General features: G+C 35.0%; 1 pseudogene; it reads right to left on the reverse strand.

The window, feature by feature from the left end:
• Positions 1-13453: 13453 nt before the first annotated feature.
• LOC114207639 (rRNA-processing protein FCF1 homolog pseudogene) lies at positions 13454-14045 on the reverse strand (annotated as a pseudogene).
• Between the last annotated feature and the right edge of the window lie 7217 nt (positions 14046-21262).

Raw genomic sequence — 21262 nt, forward strand, 5'->3', positions numbered from 1 at the left:
AAACAAACTGAGGGTTCTAGAGGGGAGGGGGGTAGGGGGATGGGTTAGCCCGGTGATGGGTATTGAGGAGGGCACGTTCTGCATGGAGCACTGGGTGTTATGAACAAACAATGAATCATGGAACACTGCACCAAAAACTAATGATGTAATATATGGTGATTAACATAACAATAAAAAATTAAAAAAAAAAAAAGAATTTAAGGAGTACAAGCACTTTATGAAATGCTTTAACTATCACATTTAGTTTCTGCGAAACATGATAATTACCTCCATTTTACAGATGAGGAAGTTGAGATGCAGGAATTTCGGTAACTTGCCTCCAACCACACACATATCTAACTATATGGGCCAGGTGACTCCAAAGCACTGTAACTAAAAGTTACTCTGTTTCTCTGTACCTTTAACTCTGTGTCCTCTGTTAACACCTACGGTTTTCAATGAATTATTTCTCCAGAACAAAATGAGGTATTTCTGAGAAAGGTTTAGAAGAGGTTAATATAATCAATGATATCACGACAGACTAATTCTATTCATTACTGAATGTACTCTCATATTTCCTCTTCCTACATTTCTCTCCTTTCTTAGGAGGAATGTACATACATACACGAAGACTTCCATAACTGAAAGCCGAGAGAAGCTTCTGTTTTAAACCAGATTTTGTACTTAAATGGCTGGATCAACAGATATTGGATAATGATACAATTAAGAAAAAAAAAAGCAATCCAAGACTCACGAAAAGAGGAAAATATCACTGGAGAGTTTTATTTTCCAACTCTTTCTATCACTGAACAATTTGCCCTAAGATGGAGAGTGTCAGTCAGTCTACACTCTCAACCTAGTCATATCTCCCATCTTCCTTGTTCTACTTAACATTCACTACCAAACCCATGTCTCAGGACCCTAATGTAAGTGCAATCTCTGGTAAATTGCTCCCAGTAATTTTCTTCTGTACTTTGCAACATGATGTAGAACAGACAGGTCTCTTTTCTTTAACTCCAGCATCTATTTGATCACTTTCAAATGGACCTTATTTTTTTTTTTCTCAGATAGAGGATTTCAGCAGACCTCAGCTTCATATAATTATTAAAGCACTGACATTGGAATATGGTAGCATTAAGTCTTCCAGTGGTTCACTAGGGATAAACTGACTTCTGTGTTGCATTATCCCATTATTTATAGAGAGACATTATTGAAAGCCTAAATCACTTGGCAAAGAGAATTATAATTTCACGGAGAGCAGAGGTGACTGGATTACTGACTAGATGATTGTTCCTACATACCTCTTAACATATTCTAAAGCATATAGTGCACAGACCATCACTTCTGTTTTCCCACATTATCTTGCTCCCTGCTTCATAGGTCCTCAAGTCAAAGACATTTATACCACAAATTTATCACTTTTATTCCAGAATTTGGCTATATCTCTCTTTTTGTATTTTGATCTCATTCATATTGCTTTTGCTCCCTTGTTAGCATATAGAACAGCCTATATTCTGTTTTGCAGAATTGAACACAAAGAGGATATGCTTGTCAATATGACTGGCTAGAAAATCTATGATTAAAAGTTATGTTACTCATTACCATGGAAAATCAAAGTGGGAACAATGCTTACTGACCATTTTTGGAAACAATTTCTTGTTCATTGCTTTCTGTAATCTTTCTTAAAAACAAAGCTATAAAATGCCACATTTCATGGAGATGGCAACACACAGTGCAATTTGTACTCATGCAAAAAGATCCCATTATTTATTTTTCTTTCAAATTAGTTTCTAAGAGTTTCTACCTGAAGGAGTGCTAACACTGGTAATTATTTTAGGATGTGTTAGCTGGTATTTTACAGACCAAAACCTCCATATTCTGGGGCTGAGAGATAGCTATCAACGCTGTTCATTTTCCCAAAGATAATGGTTAGAACATGTCAGCCACAAAATCAATAACATGAATGATTATTTGCCAGTGAAATCAATAAATATAACTCCTAATAAATGTATCCATCATGAATGAAAAACAGTAGTTTTGAATGAGTATTAGATTCATGCTGGCATAGCAGAGTGAGCTCTGAGAGCCCCTCAGTTTGTTTACCTGCAGACAGATTTGGTTCTAGACATATGGTGTCTCAAACTAATGCAACAAACTTAGGAACACAGAAGCAAAATAGGCTCAAACATAAATAGGTCTCTTAGGGGCCCAAGGATTGTCACAAAGTCTATGTAAAGCCTGGAACTCTTACTTCCTACCCACCCTAACAAAACATCATGACATATTGACATTAGAATGTATTATCATCTTAAGGTGATAAAGTGATATTAAATGTCACTGGGTTCAATCCCCTGATTCTTGTGTTTTTTCTACTGTGATTTTGCCAAGTATTGTAAAATACCTCCAGAGATGGGGAACTTAATATCTTTCCAGACACTCTAAAACAGAAAAAGACAGCAGAACTGGATTAAACAGTATAGGAGTTCATAGGTACAGTAGTTCCATAAGTGTCCCCAACAGTTACTTCACAAAGAAATCATCACACTTTAAGATAGAAGGGAAATATTTATGAGCTATAATTTAAAATGGTATCTATAAAAAATTGTTGACATTTATAATCATATTTTAGGGAACAAAGCATTAGTGTTCTAGGAGATTTTACCATATATATCAGCTCCTCACTGATGGAATAAAAATGAAACCTAACGACATTAATTTAAAAATCCAAACCAGGGCTCATCATTGCAAAGCATCTGCTTGGTTACTGTAAGGTGAATGAAAGAGACATTATGTTTATGAATGAGCAAAATGGCATTAGACCTCTCAGATTGGGATCAAGAGGGTAAGAAAAAAACAAGGTAAAAAATGTCCTTTTTAAGTGTACTGTCATGATCTAGGTTGAACTATCAACATTTTAGCCCTGATGTTGTTGGCATCAAAAACTACTTGACACATAATGAGGACAGTTGGGATTAACCTATTGAGGCAGAAATGGAATATAAACCAGAGGAAAATCAGAGCTTCAGCTCAATTTGGCAAACAGCCTACTTCTCAAACTACCCATACCGTTTCCCAAGGAGACTTGGAACACTGATGACAGCAGTTAGATTTAGCAATCTCACCAGCCTAAGGATGAGTACTTCTTAGGCCAGGTCACCAGAATTATATCTATATGAATCCAAAGGGCAGACAGCGACCCTACCTTTATAGAAATAAATTTCAGTTTAATATACATACTATCTTTCTAATTAATGAAGCTGTCAAAAGAATGAGTGGGCTACTCTATGATATGAATTGTGGTTTCTGGATATGTTAAAAAAAATTGCATGACCACTGTTACTGAAGAGTTAGCATGATTTTTAGATGATCTCTGATGGGCCCTTCCATCTATGTAACTCTACTCACTGTATTCATTCCTGTAACAGAGCTTGATTCCCTGATGTTGACCCAAAATGACCTCCGTTCTGTTTTTATTATATCATTAATGTGAATTAAGTAGATATTGTGAAAATCTGAAAGAATTAAGTGAAATATAAGTAAGTATTCAATTTCATTTTTCAATGTACAGAATCTTAAAATAACCAGTCTATTCAACTGATCTGCAAAAAAATAATTTTTTACTAATTCTTACATTTCAGATAGATAATACATTATGCTGATTAGCAGCATTTTGCAGTATTTATTCATAGGTTTGTCATAGCTTGTTCCCTCACTTCATACAAGGCTCTTTTCAAATGTTATCGTATTGGAAAAGCTTTCTTTTGCCACCTTATGAAAAATGGCATTCTCACTCACTCTCTCTACTCTAATCCTGCTTTATTTTTATTGACAAAATATATCACCTCATGATACTGTTGTTTATTTTCCGTCTCTATCCGCTAGATTGTAAATTCCCTGAAAATAAGGATTCAGACTGTTTTGTTCACCCTTATCTTCCTATTGCTGTGATATCTGGCACATAGTTGATGCTCAAAAATATATGTTAAATGATTGAGCAAATAAACGCATGAATGAAAAAGTGAATGTAACTGCCTGAATTAATAAATTACTTTGCATAACATGAGTGAGTTTTGACTGCAAACAGGCACTACTTTAACATCATAAATAAAGTAGTCAATATAAAATAAATCTATTTTTTAGTTTACATTTGAATGCTAATTTACACTAACAGAAGTAAACTGGAAATGACTAAAGGAATAAAAATACATATTTTTAAGAATTTTAAGCCCCCATTTTATTAGAATTTCATTTTCTGTCATGCTTTAGAAAAGTAACTGAGACTAACTTGAAAAACAAACATTCAAAAACTGTCTAAATTTCCAGGCATCCCAGTGAAATTGAAGTTCCAGCTCAAGTCACATAAGACCCAGATTAAATTTAATGAGAGAGAGAGGCTTTTGTAAGTTATTTCTACAATGGTTAATTCTCAAAGGCATTCCTTTTCTCTACATGAATTCATGCTACATGACCGCTGCAAAGGATAGAGATGCTGAGGAAAAGACATTGTTCTGATACATTGCTATGCATTGGGGACTTTGTAATACATCAGAATGTGTGTGCCCATTGACATTTTTAGATAACTGTGATCTATATTATATTTTCTTGACTCTTGGCCCATCATGGTTTTATATTTCCATATGAGTATTTAATGTTGAATACTAATTTTCAAAAATAAATATTGTTTTCTATATAGGTGACAAATATTTTTGCTAGTTATGATCTATCCAGTTATTTATTTTAGGTACTGCACTATGAAAACCAAATGTGGCCAATGGAGTTTTCTGATTATTGTTTATATCAATTCAACAATGCAGCTTACTTAGAAAGTAGCAAATATGTATCACTGTGAATATAGAAAAATAAATTTGCCTATGCACATCAGTAAATTGCATGCATACAGGAATGGATTCCCAAGCAATTTTAGAAGGGATTTTGTGATTATATGCTAGAAAACTAAATATACATCAGTAAGTTCCAAAATATTTTACTTCATTTTTTAAAGTGGCAATGTAGCTCAACCTTTTGCACTGTACAAGCAAAATAATATTTTTCTAATTAAGTTCAAGTTTGAAAAACAATATTTGCAAGTAGAAATAATATTTAGGAAGTTCTTGGTAGTTCTTGTTTTCTTATCATGAAAGAAGTGCAGCATGGTATAGTAAAAATAGCACTGGGTGACAGGTGAAAGAATATTTCAGCCAATATTTATGTGTATAACCCTGAGTCAGTTATTAATGGAACTACACATGGTTCTACCTAGGTCTGAAATGCTACGTAAATATCAATTCATAGTATCAATTATTGTGCTTAGAAAAATATAATGTAGAATTTCCAAGCCTCTAAGTACTCACTATAATAATGCAAGAAATTAGAAGAATCAACTTTACCAAAACAGCAGAAAGTTGAACCAATACATGAAGTTAATGTTAGAGCTTCAAGGATCCTGGAGATCATCATATCTGACCTCTTCATTTTAGATACTAGGAAACTGTTCTGAAGAGGTGAAGTGGCAGAAATTCATATAGCTAAGTAGTAAGACCTCACTAACAGATGAAAAACTTAGAATGCTTCAACCAATAAATTTCTCAATCCTTTTTTTTCCCCTCCTTCCTCATTCCCTCAATCTTTCTCTCTCTTTAACATTCCCATTCTCTTGCTGTTAGATGACTTTTTGTTTCTCTGCTTTTAGTAAGTAAACACACACTCACAGTGGTAAATTTAGAAATCTAGAGTATCAAGAAAAAAGTTTTACATAATATTATCATTCAGAAAGATTCAATTATATTCTATAAGGCGCCTGTTTCATTATGTCATAAAACTGACATTTCAAAATGCAAAAGCAAAAATTGCAAAGGACTGTTATCATGGTGAAAATATTCAAGCCTTGCTTCTCTGACTATAGGAAAACTTTCAACAGTATAGCATTGTAAGACTCCTTAGATAAACACCAAGCCTGCCTTTACATTGCTATTCCATTAATTGAAAACTGGCTGGTAGCATTAGTATAGCATTTATTTTGGGGGTTGTCCAGTTCATATCAGTTGGCTTGAGCAACTAGACACATGGAAGAACTAAAAGCTGTCAACTCACTTTAGTTTCCCTAAAATTGCTATATAAAATATGCTAGTGTCCATGAACTTGGACAAGACTGAAGTGGAATATTTGAGGCATCTTATTGGTCACTGAATCAACAGACGTGCTTTACTTTTTTTCTCTTTTTAAATTTTTTTTCGGGATGGGGAGAGATCATATTAGGGATAGAACTCTACTTCACTTGTTTAGTACCACATAGATACCACCTGTATGGTATTGTTTGAAGACCCTATCCAATTCCAAGTAAACTCTTGTGTCAAAGGCAAATATGAAGAAATCTGAATATTAATAAAGATCTATTTCTTCCATAAATAACAATAGATAGGAAATGAGCAATTGGATAGGGCTGTGTGCATTCAGATAAGCTCCTCATTAAAACCAAATTTACCAATGGTAGTGTTGTCAGTTAAGATACTATGACACATACACAATGAAATCATATATAATTTAAACTGTTCTCACTTTATAAAATAGACAATTGAACAACTGTAATTGATTCATGTATTGCAATTTTCATTCCATTAGTTAGAATATATATCCAAAATTGGGGCTGTCAATCAGAGAAAATGAAGGCATGTTTTGTATTTCATATTAATTGGAGGAGGAAAAATCATTCTTTGTATTTAGATTCAACAGGGCTATACACATTTTAGGTAATACAACAGTAAATATACGTGTTCCCTCTAGTCATGCAATTAGTTTCAGCACCTTGGTAAATATATGAAAATAGGTTCATATATAGCCCTGTAAAATAATGAGACTGGTTTTCTTTTCACTTGAATTCACTTTATTGATTATATTGCCTTTCAACACTATTGTTTTTTGGACTCCTGTATTTACTTTTGTATTTTGGAGGACTCTATTTTTAAAAATATTCAGTGTATAAAACTATCCTGAATTAGTAACCCAAGAAGGTCATCTCCTATCTCTGGGGATCAATGGACTGAAGGATTTTGATAATGAAATCTGGGACAAAACACACATACGTAGACGTAAATATTCACGTTATTGAATTCAAAGATAAGAGTTTTCCATATTAACCTTCTCCAAAAACAAACCACTCTTTTCTGGGTATTTTTAATTCTTGAACCTATGACATTTTACATATTTTCTGTGTATTTAATTTCAGATTCTTCCAATAGTCAGCTTTGAGCATCACTTCACATATACCCTAAATATGCCAGGTGGTAAGTAACATACTTACGTTTCAAATATCAACTAGCATAGGTCCAGATAGTTTTAAAAGCTCAGTTGTTAAGCGTCTGCCTTCGGCTCAGGTCATGATCCCAGCGTCCTGGGATCGAGCCCCGTGTCGGGTTCCCTGCTCAGCGGGAAGCCTGCTTCTCCCTCTCCTACTCCCCCTGCTTGTGTTCCCTCCCTCGCTGTCTCTCTCTGTCAAATAAATAAAAAATCTTAAAAAAATATATAAAAAAAATAAAAGAACAATGAATAAGCACAAATTTGGGGGAGGTATCAAGCCTAACTGATCATATAATGAGTCTTAATTATGATTAAATACATCTCATTTCCTAACCTTCATGATATTTTTTCTCTTTGTTATTCTTTTTACTAAAATGAAAACAATGTGGAATGTTTCCACATTGTTACCTACGAATATGAGAGGTTTACTTGATTTTCTAAAGGTCCAGTTTTTATCAGCTGAACCATATGTAATTGCTCAAATTTGGCAATTTTTGACACATAAAAATGGTCATTTTATATAGTTCAACCAATTACATCACAAAACAAGATACAGGGAAACATGATGGGTGAGACCTGTAATAATACTTTAAGAGCATATAGATTGAGAGTCCTGTATGTAAATTTAAGTTCCAGATTTAGCATGTACTTGTTCTGTGCACTAACTCCCTGAGCTTTAGAATCTTCAAAAGAAAATGAGAAGACTGATTCTATTCATGATTCTTCACAATCAAGCATGATAAAAAATTCAAAGCTTTGTGAACTTAATGACTTCAATTGTACAGTGTTAATCATACTGTGGACAGACACAGGACTTTAACATACCTGACCATCTCGCATTTCACTCCATATTAGTAGTACCTGCAGTCCTTTTTCGTGTAGCTGTAGCTACCTTTGGTCCCAGAGAATCTTAAAGATGAAGGGATCACTCTGTTTTTCAGAATTAAAGGAGGATAAGAAACTATTTTTATTATGCCTAGCACAAACAACAGAAGACATAGTTGAAATGTGGTATGCAAACTCACCTCAGCATAATAAAATTTACTCAGATTTTCTCAGCTACATAATCTCCTATGGCCTTCCCAATCTCCTGATCTGTCCAGTTACAACTCAAGCCACTAGTCAAGAAAGGCAAAGGACAATCTTATCTCTCTTCCCTAGTCCTTGTCTCTGTTATGAATTTATTTCTTCCAGCCAACCAATCATCTGTTCACCTGTTCTCAGTTTACCCATTTATTCTATTGATTCATTCCTAAAATGTTTGTTGAATTTACAGAATGTGGCATGCAATCTGCTGAATATTGGGGATACAATGACAAGCTAAGGGACAAAGTCTTTGCCCTGAAATATTATGATCCAGACATTAATCAAATAATCATAAAAATATTTAATTATAATTTAGCTAAACTGAGTCAATGGAAAAGTATAAAATATTAATACTACTGATGACAGGGGCCTCAAACTGGGTATGTGTTTGGGAGAAAGGTGGGGAGGTGGTAAAACCATCAGATTAGGGTAAGTATGTGAAAAATTAGTTAAATACAATTTACCCAAAAAAGTTACATCCATGTTCTAATTTCTAGTACCTATAAATATTACCTTACTTAGATACAGGGCCTTTATAGATGTAATTACATTAAAAATCTTGAGATGAGGGGCACCTAGGTGGCTCATATGGTTCAGCCTCTAACTCTTGATTTCAGCTCAGGTCATGATCTTGGGGTCATGGGATGAAGCCCCACGTCAGGCTCTGTGCTCAGCATGGAGTCTGCTTGTCCCTCTTCCTCTGCTCCTTCCCCCATCCCCAAATAAAGAAAATCTTAAAAAAACATCTTGAGATGAGGAGATCATCTGGATTATCTGGGTGGACGCTAAATCCAAGGACAAGTGTCCTTATAAGAGAAATATAGAGGGAGACTTGAGACAGAAGAGGAGAAGACACAGACAGAAGATGTAGACACAAAGTGACCATAGAGGCAGAGATCAGAGTGATGCTGAATGCCAGGCCATCTACTGGTAGCTGCAAGAGGCAAAGAACAAATTCTCCCCAAGAGGTCACAGAGGAAACATGGTTCTGCCAATACCTGGGCTTAACCCTTCTAGTATCCTGAATGATGAAGTAATATATTTCTATTGTTTTAAGCCACCAATTTTGTGATCATTTGTCGTGGCAGCCACAGGAAACTAATACAACCTCCTCTCCTGATATCATAGTTTTAAATTCTTATATCCATAAAGGCTAGTACTTCTTCCCAAGTCAGAACTTGTAGTCACAGAATTCAAACTTATACTCAAAATAGTCATGAAAACTTCAGAAATGAATGTGTGCATGTATATATATATATATAATCTATTGATAGGTAGATGTATGTAGATATTCTAAATACAATATCTATACAGATAATACCCTTTAGGGAATGAGAGATAAGTAGCCAACTGCTATGGGACTGAGGGACTGCCTCTTCTGCAGGCACCAAGTCTAAAGGGAGCATTAAGACACCTTTTGTGACAAGAACTACAGTGTGCAGGAGGCTGACCTGAATATGATTTGTAGACAAAATAGGTTGCTGTATCATGGGGAAAAAAAAAAACTAAAAAAAAAAACCATGTCATGGTTTGTATAAGTCATAGACCTATTCAAAAATGACTGTGGGGTGATTAGCAGAATAAAACTCCATATATGTCTTTGATTTTCTCTGTAATCTAAGAATCTTGATTCTATGTCATTTAAGATTTAAGTTGGGAAAATATGCATAGCATTTGAGAAAATAGGAGTGAATATTTTGAGGCACAATGTAGACCAGTGGTTTGCAAACTATGTTATGTAAAGAAAAACCTTGAGGTTTCATTTGTGCGGGGGAGGGTGGCAGAGGATGGGTGAGGAACAAGAATGAAGGAGCAGAGCAGTCTACAGACTCTATCTCTTCCTGCTTTATTCACAGCATTTTTTTTAAAGATTTTATTTATTTATTTGAGAGAGAGAGAATGAGAGACAGAGAGCCCGAGAGGGAAGAGGGTCAGAGGGAGAAGCAGACTCCCTGCTGAGCAGGGAGCCTGATGTGGGACTCGATCCCGGGACTCCAGGATCATGACCTGAGCCGAAGGCAGTCGCTTAACCAACTGAGCCACCCAGGCGCCCTATTCACAGCATTTCTACGGTTTTTTTGTTTTACATATATTCACTGCTGTCTTATATTTCTTTTGTGCCATAGGACTCCATCTCTGTACTACATCTGAAAAAAGAAAAAAAAAACAACTAGCCTAGATATATTTGCTTGGCTCTAAGTGTTCATCTGCTAAAGCAAAAACTGAATGGTGTGGAGCTGGGAGCCATCTTTCCAATTCTGAGTTTTAAATCATTGTGAAATGAGTAGAGTTCAAACCGTATGTTTTCTTTTATGAAATAAGTAATAGAGAGAAACTTTTTTTTTTCACTCGGTTAGTTTGTTTCTCTGCTTCCTGTCAAAATTGAGGAGAAAGATTGGTAGACATAGACACTATAATTTCTGGTTAAAGATATTGACTTTGAGGCAATTTGTTTAACTTTCTTGCATCTTACAGAAAGGTTTCTATCAAAATTTTAAATCAGTGTGGTATTAACTTTTGACCACGGAAATGGAGGCTAGCCCTAGCAGAAACAAAGGCTTGTTTTGCTTACTGTCACTGGTATGTCAATGTGGACATCTTGATAGCTCTCTTTCCCCCCAAATGAAAGCTCCATTCTTCCTCTTCTAGACAAATTCTCCCTCCTTCAGTATTTCAGGATAATAAGAGAGCCAAAATTAGATACCCAAAGTAGACATTTAGTTTTTAACATCCTAATTGTTTGAAGGCATATCAGACAATGACCTAATTTTATGTGAGCCTGAAGACATTTCCTGCTCAGGCCATGCCTTATGAAATTTCCTACAGATGGCTATATTTCTTGATCAAATAAAAATTTCTGTTAGCTGTATCATTCCTTTTGTTGCATATTAAGTAAAACATGCTAGTTCAAGGGAGATGTCCCCTCCACCTTCATTGCTTTCACAGTACTATGGGTCCAGATTAAAAAAAAAAAAATCTACCCAGTTTTTCTACATAATGTTATTTCAGTATTTCAATTGATAGTGCAATCAATACATCAGACTGTGTGGCAGTTTCTGACCTAGACTGTATCATCGTATTAATCAATCAGCTTGTAGAGACATTCAAAGTAAATCCCCCCTTGACAGTCACAAAGTTAAGAGAGAAGGCCAGAAGAAGGAAGTAGCACTTCAAATAACACAAATCAAATGGGTTTAGGAAAAAACACTTTTAGAGGTCACTAGGAAAGGAATGTTACATGACAGTTCTCTGATTTGGTCAATATTTTGAAAACTACATTTCCTCTTGGGCCAAATTTAGCATAACGTGCCTAGGCTATTGTACACTGGAAATATAATAAGTTGGGAAAAGAACCTCCATTGGCGCTTTTTATGAGATTGCATCCCCAGAGTGCTGCCTATTCACATTAATTTTGTATAATACTTGAGATTATAAATTATTTAGTAAGAAAACAGAGATGCATAAACTTGCCATTTGAAGATTTGAGGCTGTGAACAATAGCAACTTAAAAAGAAGAATATAAAGACTTATGTGCTTATCCCTACTTCATCACGTTAAAGGAACTTCAGCTGACCTACTCTAAGGCAAGTCCATTAGGGAAAACTTTGATTAGAAAAAGTAAGACACCATTTAATGATCAGAGAGTAAACACAGATCAGCATGGAGGTTCCTGAGAAGCCTGTTTTTCTTACTTCGCTGAACAGAGAAATCTTTTACCAACAAGGAAGAAGAAATGAAAGTTCATTTTGTTTGCAATTTTCAACACGGGAACACTAAGTAATCAAAGAAATAATGCTGACTGAAGCTTTGGAATGGTGATTATGGGGGTATGCTCTTTAAACTTTTTTAATTTCAGATACTCTGAAATTCATGGGAAACCATAACCATCATCTCTGCAATATTCTTCCCATTATTTTGAAAAATTATCATCTCTTCACCCATCCTCCTCATCCACACACAAGCAAGCACTATAAAGTGCTTAGTACCTGACCTGAGACCAGTGCGTTTCTTTAAAAAAGAACATAGTATAGTTTAATATAGTTCTTCTTATGCAGGTTTAATTCACACAGAGAACACTGACCTAGCATTTTTAATTTTTTCTCCCTGTCTTTTTTATTCATTTGGCTGCATATAACTCTCATTCACTCTTTCTAGTGCATTATATTCCACTGAAAGAACCCACCGTATTTATTTGATTTATCAACTTTGCAGGACATCTAAACTGCTTTCAATTCTCTGCTTGTGTAAAACAATGCTTAAAAGAGCATCCTGTATTTGCCACCATATGGTTCTATGCATGAGTTTTCCTTCGAGCTGTCAGGTTGTGGGGTGGGGAGTAAAACCAGCAGTGATATTAGATTAATACACACTTAATTTCATTAAATCTGATAGATTGCTCTCCAGAAAGTCTGTGCCAGTTTACATCTCACCAGCAGAAGCCCAAATGGTTCCATTTTCACCCATCGCCAGCAGCTAAAATTCTCTCACTTTCTAATTTTTGTCAATGCGATGGTATAAAAATATATCACCCAATTATTTTAATAACCATTTTTTCTAATTACTAAAAACGTGGACTCTCTTCATATACACTTTCCTTTTCATTAAGTTACATTTTTATTCCTTTTTCTCTACCAAGTTTAATGTCTCTTGTTGTTATTGTTGGTGATTTGAAGGCATGATTGATATATTCCACATAGCAATACCTTGTTTCATTTTAGATCCTGAAAATATATTCTTCCAGACTGTTAATTTTGTCCATGATGTCCTGTGTAGAAAAGAAATCCATAATTTTGATCTGACCTAATCCATAAATATTTCACTTTACCATTTATTATTTTCTCATTCTTCAGGTTATCAGTCTTATTTATTTTTATGTGAGCAATCATCTGATTTATAAAAAGATACAATAAAGTTTAAAATGATACAAAATATCAATTTCAAAACAACATCCAAAACCGGGTGTATCTAACCATACTCAGCTAGCTCATAACAGAGCAAATGGGTAAGTGGAATAATTCATGCTATCATGTACTGCTCTATGAACGGGCAACAGAACAAGCTGATAAAGGCAGAGGAACTCTCTATCTTCTAAGGATTAGAACTGAGGGGCTCCAGAATCATCTGGTATCTGCTCCATGTTGTACCTCTGGCTAGAAACGTATATGGTGAGAACTCCAGGGATCTTCCAGATCCTTCCTTTAGGGTCTGGGTGGCCACATGATAACACCTGTGCTGAGTTACTCTCTGTACTAAGCAGTCCTTTGCATTTGTTTTTTGTGTGTTGACAGTAATTGCTCAAATCTTGGATCCTTGGCAATCCTTAGAGCCACATGATACTTCTGCTCTCATTTCTCAATGACAGCCAATACACAGTCATTTCTGCAAGGATACACGTGGCATATGGATGGCCCATCACTGACTGGACTAAGGCAAGTTTGTGTTCAGTGGAAAAGTGGATAAAGTTGGTATCGACCAGGATGTGGTCAGGTGGGCTCAGCTGTGTGTTACATTGGAAGAATAAGCAGGAAGGATACTGGGGGACTTCTTCCTTGAGTGGACTGAGATCTTTCTTTTCTCTCTTTTTAGGTTTTAATGTTTCCTTCTCTTTAAGCCTCTGTTTTCAGAGACTTAAGTGTTCACTTCACAGCCACATACTTTCTTGCTTTCTTTTGCTTCCCCCTGTTCATGCCATACCCTTACTTCTTAGTCCTTCCTCTTTAAAACAACTTTTTCATTTGGCTTCTAGGACTTGACTTCCTCTAGACTCACTTTCACCATGTCTCTGGCTAATCTTCAGACTCCTTCCTTTATTCTTCTTTTTCATTTCAACCTCTCAGCAGCCCCCGGCCGCCACAGCTCCATCCTCCGTCTTTTTATTTTTTCATATCTCTACTCATTGCACAGGAAATTGTATCCATTCTCAAGGTCTATGTTTAACATCTACATGCCCATGAGTCTCAAATTCTGTGTCTAACCAAGACCCTTCCTCTAACTCCAGACGGGTACATCTAAGTCCTCAGTGAATCACAAATCAGGCAGAGTTCTATTGGAGAAGCAGGACAAGGAGGAGATACATTGCTGCAGTCAACTGGCTTGTGGGCTGGTGGACCCTGACTAAGAAAGTGAGAAATCTGTAGGGCAGGCTGTCAGGAATGGCAGGCTCGTACTCTCAGCCAAGGGCTCAAGTTATTATCCACAGGAGCCAATGACTTCCTGTCATAGGAGAAAAAGTTAAAGTGAGAAAATAAATGTTTGTTCCATGAATTAATTGATATCTTTTATTTCCTTTCTATGGATTTTTTTTAACTGGGGAAAGAAACTGACTTATATGTGCAATATTTGTCCTGCACTATATAAACTAAATGTTTTAATTAATAAGAAGAGTAATATCTAATATTTATCAAGTACTTACTATGTGCCCTGGTACTGTTACAAGAACTTTAGGTATTATCACAGTTAAGCCTGTGACAACACTGTGAAGCATATTATCATGATTACCAGTTTTCACTGCAGAAAACTGAGGCATGGAGAGATAAGCATCTTGCCTAAACTCACAGCTTATAAGTGATGGAGTTTGTATTTGAACCCATGCACTCTGAGTTTAGTGCTTGTACTAAGATTTATTTACTGTGGGAAGGAACTACAATCTTTGTTTACAGAGATAAAGAAGCTAAGATAATGACAGGGAGGGAGTTTAAAAACAATCCAGAGCTTCCAGTATAGTTATAGGTTGCAAAGGCACACAAATTTACCTTAAAAACATGTGAAATTTGCTAAGACAGACATAATTATGCAATTTTTTGCGGGAAATAATTGGTAGCAAAAATGACCAAATAAACACTGATGAACTGTATAAATTACTTGAAACATCTTAGAAAGAATGCTTTAACATGCTTGAATAACTTCAGTATTAAAACTGGGGAAAAAAATAGGTCATATCCAGCCTGTTGCCAGGTTTTTTTTTTAATAATTTTTTTTTATTGAAACATACCTGCTATTATTTTTTTACATATTGTCTGTGACTGCTTTCATGGTAGGAGGCAAAGCTGAGTAGTTGTGGTAGAGACCATATGACCTGCAAAACTGACAATAACTTTTATTTAGTCCCTTGTAGAAAATGTTCACTAACCAATGAGTAGAAGAAAGCCCCTGGAAATTATTATTGTAAAAACTGTTCTGCTTTAAAACAAAACAAAACAAAACAAAAACTGTTCTGCTTTCTTTCTACAGTTGTCCCAGCGTCCAGTTGGCTTTGAGGTGAAGACAGAATTTGGTCATGGGGCCATGAGAGCAAAAACGTCCCCCCAAAATGCAAGTAGTCATGCCTTCTTACAGGTGCTTACATTTAGATAACAAATCTACTTAAAATCATTTAACACAAATCGCAAGGCAAACTTTGAGCTTTTAGAGCCCTCTGGGAATCATTTGTTTGATTCATTAGCTGTTAAACAGATGTCCTCACATTAGAATTTCAGGGTCCATAAAATGTGATAAGATCTGAGAGTGCATCTAAAACAGAGACCATTAAAGACCAGCTCTCTTCATGTGAGTTTCTGTTAGCTCTTCTCCCCATCACCTGGCCCCTACTTTGTCTCTTTCTTTGCTCGTTTTTGCTGCCCAGGTACACACTGGTAAAGCTCTCATCAATTTTCTTACCATTCACCTGCAAAAATTAACAATTTCAGATTCATGTATTTTATGTTCAGAAACATTTAAAATATATATATTTTTAGATTTACTATTAAAAACAGAATTTCTTGCAAGGTAAAATAGGAGGTACTAAGAGGAAGTTTCTATTTAGGTGGTAGTTTCCATATAAGATATTATAAAAGTAAATGGCTTCCTATTGATCTATATTCTTGTTATATGGCAAGTACTTTCTTAAGAAGTATTGAATATATGATTTAATAAATATGGGGAATTAATGGATATTAAATTATTTAACTGCTTTAAAATTTTTTTGTAGTTTAAAAAAGCAAAAAAAAATCCTCTTCCCCACTGGCATCAAATATTTTCATTTATTTATTTTTATTTGAAACATCTATGTCTGGGAAGTCTATATATGAACTTATACAATAACTAAACTGGAAATTTCTCCATTCATCAAACATTTTCTCAAAAGTTACAAAGTTATAAACTTTCTGCAAGTGACTGAGGATACAAAAATGGTTCCAAATTTAAATATTATAATCATTAAAGACAGTAATATTGACAGCAATAATTATCAAAATATAGGGGCAGCAGCCAAAATTATATTCAGAGAACTACTTCTAGATTTGTATTTTTTTCATTGTTAAAGGAATGAAAAATAAAGAATTCCGCTTAAGAAAAAAACAATAAGGGGTGCCTGAGTGGCTAAGTTGGTTAAACATCTGCCTTTGGCTCAGGTCCTGATCCCGGGGTCCTGGGACTGAGTCCCACATAGGGCTCCTCACTCAGCGGGGAGCCTGCTTCTTCCTTTGCCTGCCACTCCCCGCGCTTGTGCACTCTGACAAATAAATAAATAAAATCTTAAAAAAAAAGGAAAGAAAAACAGTAAGAAAACAAAATTAAAACAAAGAAGAAAACAGAGGTGTCAGGTGGCTCAGTAGGTTGGTCATACAGCTCTTGGTTTTGGCTCAGGTTATGATCTTATGGGTCCTAAGATCTAGCCCTCATCTGGCTCCGCACTCAGCAGGGAGCCTGCTTGAAGATTCTCTCCCTCTGCCCCTCCCCCTATTTGTGCAGGCAGAAGTGCACACTCTCTCTCTCAAATAAATAAATCTTTTAAAAAAAGAAAATAAAGAAAACAATAAAGAGAAAGCCAAAAACTAACATTTTTTTAAAAATGATAAATAGTATTGTTAAATCTAAGAGCTGGATTTTGGATAAAGGGATCCAATATAATATGCATATAAGTGGTAGAAGAAGATGATCTCCAGACCAAACTAATCAATTAAAAAGAAAAAAACAAATAAATCAAAGATGATGAAGGTGACATAAGAACACACAGAAAGGAGTTTAAATTAAAAGTGAGAATATGCAAATATATGTTGATCTATGGTAACCTCATTTAAAAAAGATATATGACTATAGTTTTCAAAGTCACTTAGTATACTCCCAACTGGTAACTTTACCTATAAATTGTTTTTAAAATTCTATAAAATATTTAATAATTTTACACATATTAACTACAAGAAGTAAGAGAAAGATTCTTCTATCCTGAGGTAAAACAGAAAGCAATCTTCATTTAGATTTCAGCTAGTGGTTGAAAGCCAGAGAGTTTGCAAATTCTCTTTGGTGGCTCTCTATTTTGTTTTGATTCTTTTTTTTAACTCTTAAATAGACTTTACATTTTAGAGGATTTTAGGTCCACAGCAAAAGAGATCAGAAATTAGAGCAAATTCCCAAATACTCCCTGTCCCCCACATACATAGCCTCTCCCCCTACCAACATCCTTGACCAGAGTGGAACATTTTTTCCAAATGACAAAACTACATTGACACACCAGAATCATCCAAAGTCTGTAGTTTACTTTAGGGTTTACTTTCTTTGGGTTTTAACAAATTTCTAATGACATATATCTACTACAACAGTATCACACAAAATAGTTTCCCTGCCCTAAAAATACTTTGTGCTCTGCCTATTCTTCCTTCCCTCTCCCCTAATCCATGGCAATTACTGATTTTTTTCTGTCTACATAGATTTACCTTATGTAGAATGTCATATAGTTAGAAACATATAGTATTTGGCCTTTTCAGATTGACTTCTTTCACTCACAAATATGCATTTAGGATTCCTTCATGTCTTTTCAGATCTTATAGCCCTTTTTTTTTTTAGCACTGAATAATACTCCATTGTCTGGATGTATAATATTTTATTTATCCATTCACATACTAAAAGACATCTTGGTTGCTTCCAAATTCTGGCAATTATAAATAAAGCTGCTATAAATATCTGAGGGCAGGTTTTATTTAGACATAAATTTGCAACTTATTTGGATAAATAACAAGGAGTACAATTGTACAGTGGTTTTCTTTTTTTTTTTTAATTTAACGGTAACAGGGTGATGGGCATTAAAGAGGGTATGTGATGTAACGAGCACTGGGTTATTATTTACAATTGATGAATCACTGAACTCTAACTCTGAAACTAATAATACACTATATGTTAATTAATTGAATTAAAAAATAAATAAAATGCATGAATGGTTGTCTTAAAAAAAAGAAATTTAACTGTGAAAATTTTTTCATGAGACTTGTTTTCTCTAGTTTACTATAAATGTCAGCACTCTCTATTATATTATACCCAACCAGCTTACATTTATGTTGCTTACCCTGGGCATTTGAAATTTAACTACAATAGCTTAATGGAGTATTACGTATTTTATGGCAAGAGAGAGGCATTTTTCATCTAAGAAAAAAAAAGAATATATATAAATTATCCTTATTTTAATTCACTTCTGAATTTGGGAAACTAGTCTGAGGATCCCTAGGAAAGAAACCTCTTTCATTAGGTGTCTTCAGGAGATTGCAGAATACTTTTCTTTAGAGCTCTTTAGTGGTGAAATTGATTCATTTTCTGGTTATATTTTCCTAAGAGCTAGACAGTGGCATTAGAACACCTGGTTTTGGCCTGAGTATTTCAGAAAACAGAAATTTTCTGCCTATTTCATGATTTTGTGAGGAATATATAAACTAAATAAAACCTTCACGTGCTACACAGCTATTAAATGAAGTTCTAAGTGTCCTTTCATTTTATACTCTACTAAAATAACTCTGAGAAATAGTCCTAACTTCTGCCACAGTCAAGGTCCACTTTATCAAAGGGCATTCCTTTAGGTGATGGGATGGATTAGATAAATAATGAGGATGGTACATGGGGATATTGCTTTAGAGTCAATCCATTCCAGGAGAGTCCATACAATTCTGAAAGAGAAAGCCTGACTGAGGAGGTACTTGTTTATTGCTATGAACTTGTGGTTGTGGTGGTCTATTTTATACCTGCAGGATCTGTTGACTGAGAGCATAAGGTGTTAAGAAACTGGTAACAGGGCTTGTTTAGACAGCCACCAAGAGGATGACATGGAGGAAAGAGATATGGTAAAAATTTGGCTTTGCCTCTAGGTGGAAATGTAGCTCCTTGTCAAAGAAAGAGTGACATTTTTCTAATGTAACAATTATCTGCACAAATATGTGTCTTAATGACTATATTGTGTGTGCAAATGGCATACAGATCCATCAGGGAGTATATGCATGGTTAATTATGTCTGAAATAATAAATGTATGATTTTTCACAGGATAAGGTAAACAGCCAATTAAAATAAGATATGATATACACTTTCTCTACTCGTTAGTCAAAGCATAAAACATTTTAACATTGCCTAAATAATTTACTTGTGTTAAAATAAAGGGAAATGCTTAAAACATTAATAGGGTACTTTACAATCTTGAAGTCAATAAATTGTTATGTGATGGTTATGTAAGTAATTCACCACTCCATTCGGCAGAAGAGGACTAAGGCTTTTCTGCACAGTGCAAATATTTCAAATTTGCCATAGATTTCCCCCCGGGGCAAGCTAGCTTCAGTGGCTTCTCACAGATTAAGCCTGGAGACATTTTTATGCTAATATTCTACTTACGTTTCTCTCCATGGAAATATTACTAACTGTGAACTTTTACTTATTGCTACTATGATCCAAGCACTGTTCAGGTGCTATGAAAAGGGACAAATAAATACTGCATGATCATACTTAGCTTCTTGGGCAAATATAGAGATTAGCAAAAATAAAATAGAGATTAGCAAAAAAAATTAACAGATAATTTATATGCATATCAGGTAAAATTCACTTTCAATATTCAGATCTCAATAGACTTCATGATTTAGTATATAAGAGAAATCTTATTTTTCTAGAATAACTTGACCCACTATAATTCACAAAATAGATTATATGCCCCAAATGTATGATACAAGTAAGAGATCAAGAAGGTAAATGACCACAAAACACCTTCAGCAGGATTCACTTGTGATGGAGGTGTGGATAAAATTTGAAGTGAGGGGAAGAGGGCAAACCATTCCAGGGGGAAGGAGTGTATGAAGTAGTTCAAGTGAAGATACTATCAGAGAGGAAAGCTTGGAATTCTGCTCTCTGAAAGGAACAGTTCTGAAAAACATCCCTGTTTCTGACTAGCTTATACAGAAAACAAAGTAGACATGGCTCACTACAGAAGATGGCAAGTTCTCAGTATGTTGCCTTATGGAACATTTCAATTCCCCATTCTTAATGATCTCATCCCAAATGAATCTTCCTAAAGTTTTAAATCACTGACTTGTTTGGGTTAAAAGTCTTAACATATGTCCAAATGCTTGAATGAAACAGATTGCTAAAATAACAAAAAGTACTGGATTATATAACAAAGGTATGACCGTTGCCATTTTATTTTGACACTTCCAATTAAAGGAAGTAAACTAGGGATCACCACGTTATATAGCATCACCGTGTGTTCTTTGATGGTACTAGGAAAATATAGGAATCTATGTGTTAAAAAAAAAAATCAGTGTTGTAACTGGCTTACCAATGCATGCATATTCTTACCATCCCTGGACTCTGATACATATTTGACAGATAAGAAATTCACCACCATTCTTCGAACAGTTTATAATAGTTGATTGGTCACAAAAGAAAAAATGAAGTATACCACTAACCCATTTTGCATCACTAGCGGATTACATAATGGGGTCCAATTGCATCTAATCTCTTCTACCTAAGTGTGCTTGCTTGAAGATGCAGACAGAGAATTTGAAGCTGATATTAGAAAATGCTTCCATTCATCTGGGAAGCCCTTCTCCATCTACAGATAAGCATTATCAGAATTTCTGGAGACAGACCATTCATCATTTTCTCCCACCATATGTAAAAATACAA

The sequence above is a fragment of the Eumetopias jubatus genome, unplaced genomic scaffold, assembly GCF_037043125.1.
Source record: "Eumetopias jubatus isolate StellerSeaLion01/CBP00866 unplaced genomic scaffold, mEumJub1_p1.0 scaffold_1, whole genome shotgun sequence".
NCBI lineage: Eukaryota > Metazoa > Chordata > Mammalia > Carnivora > Otariidae > Eumetopias > Eumetopias jubatus.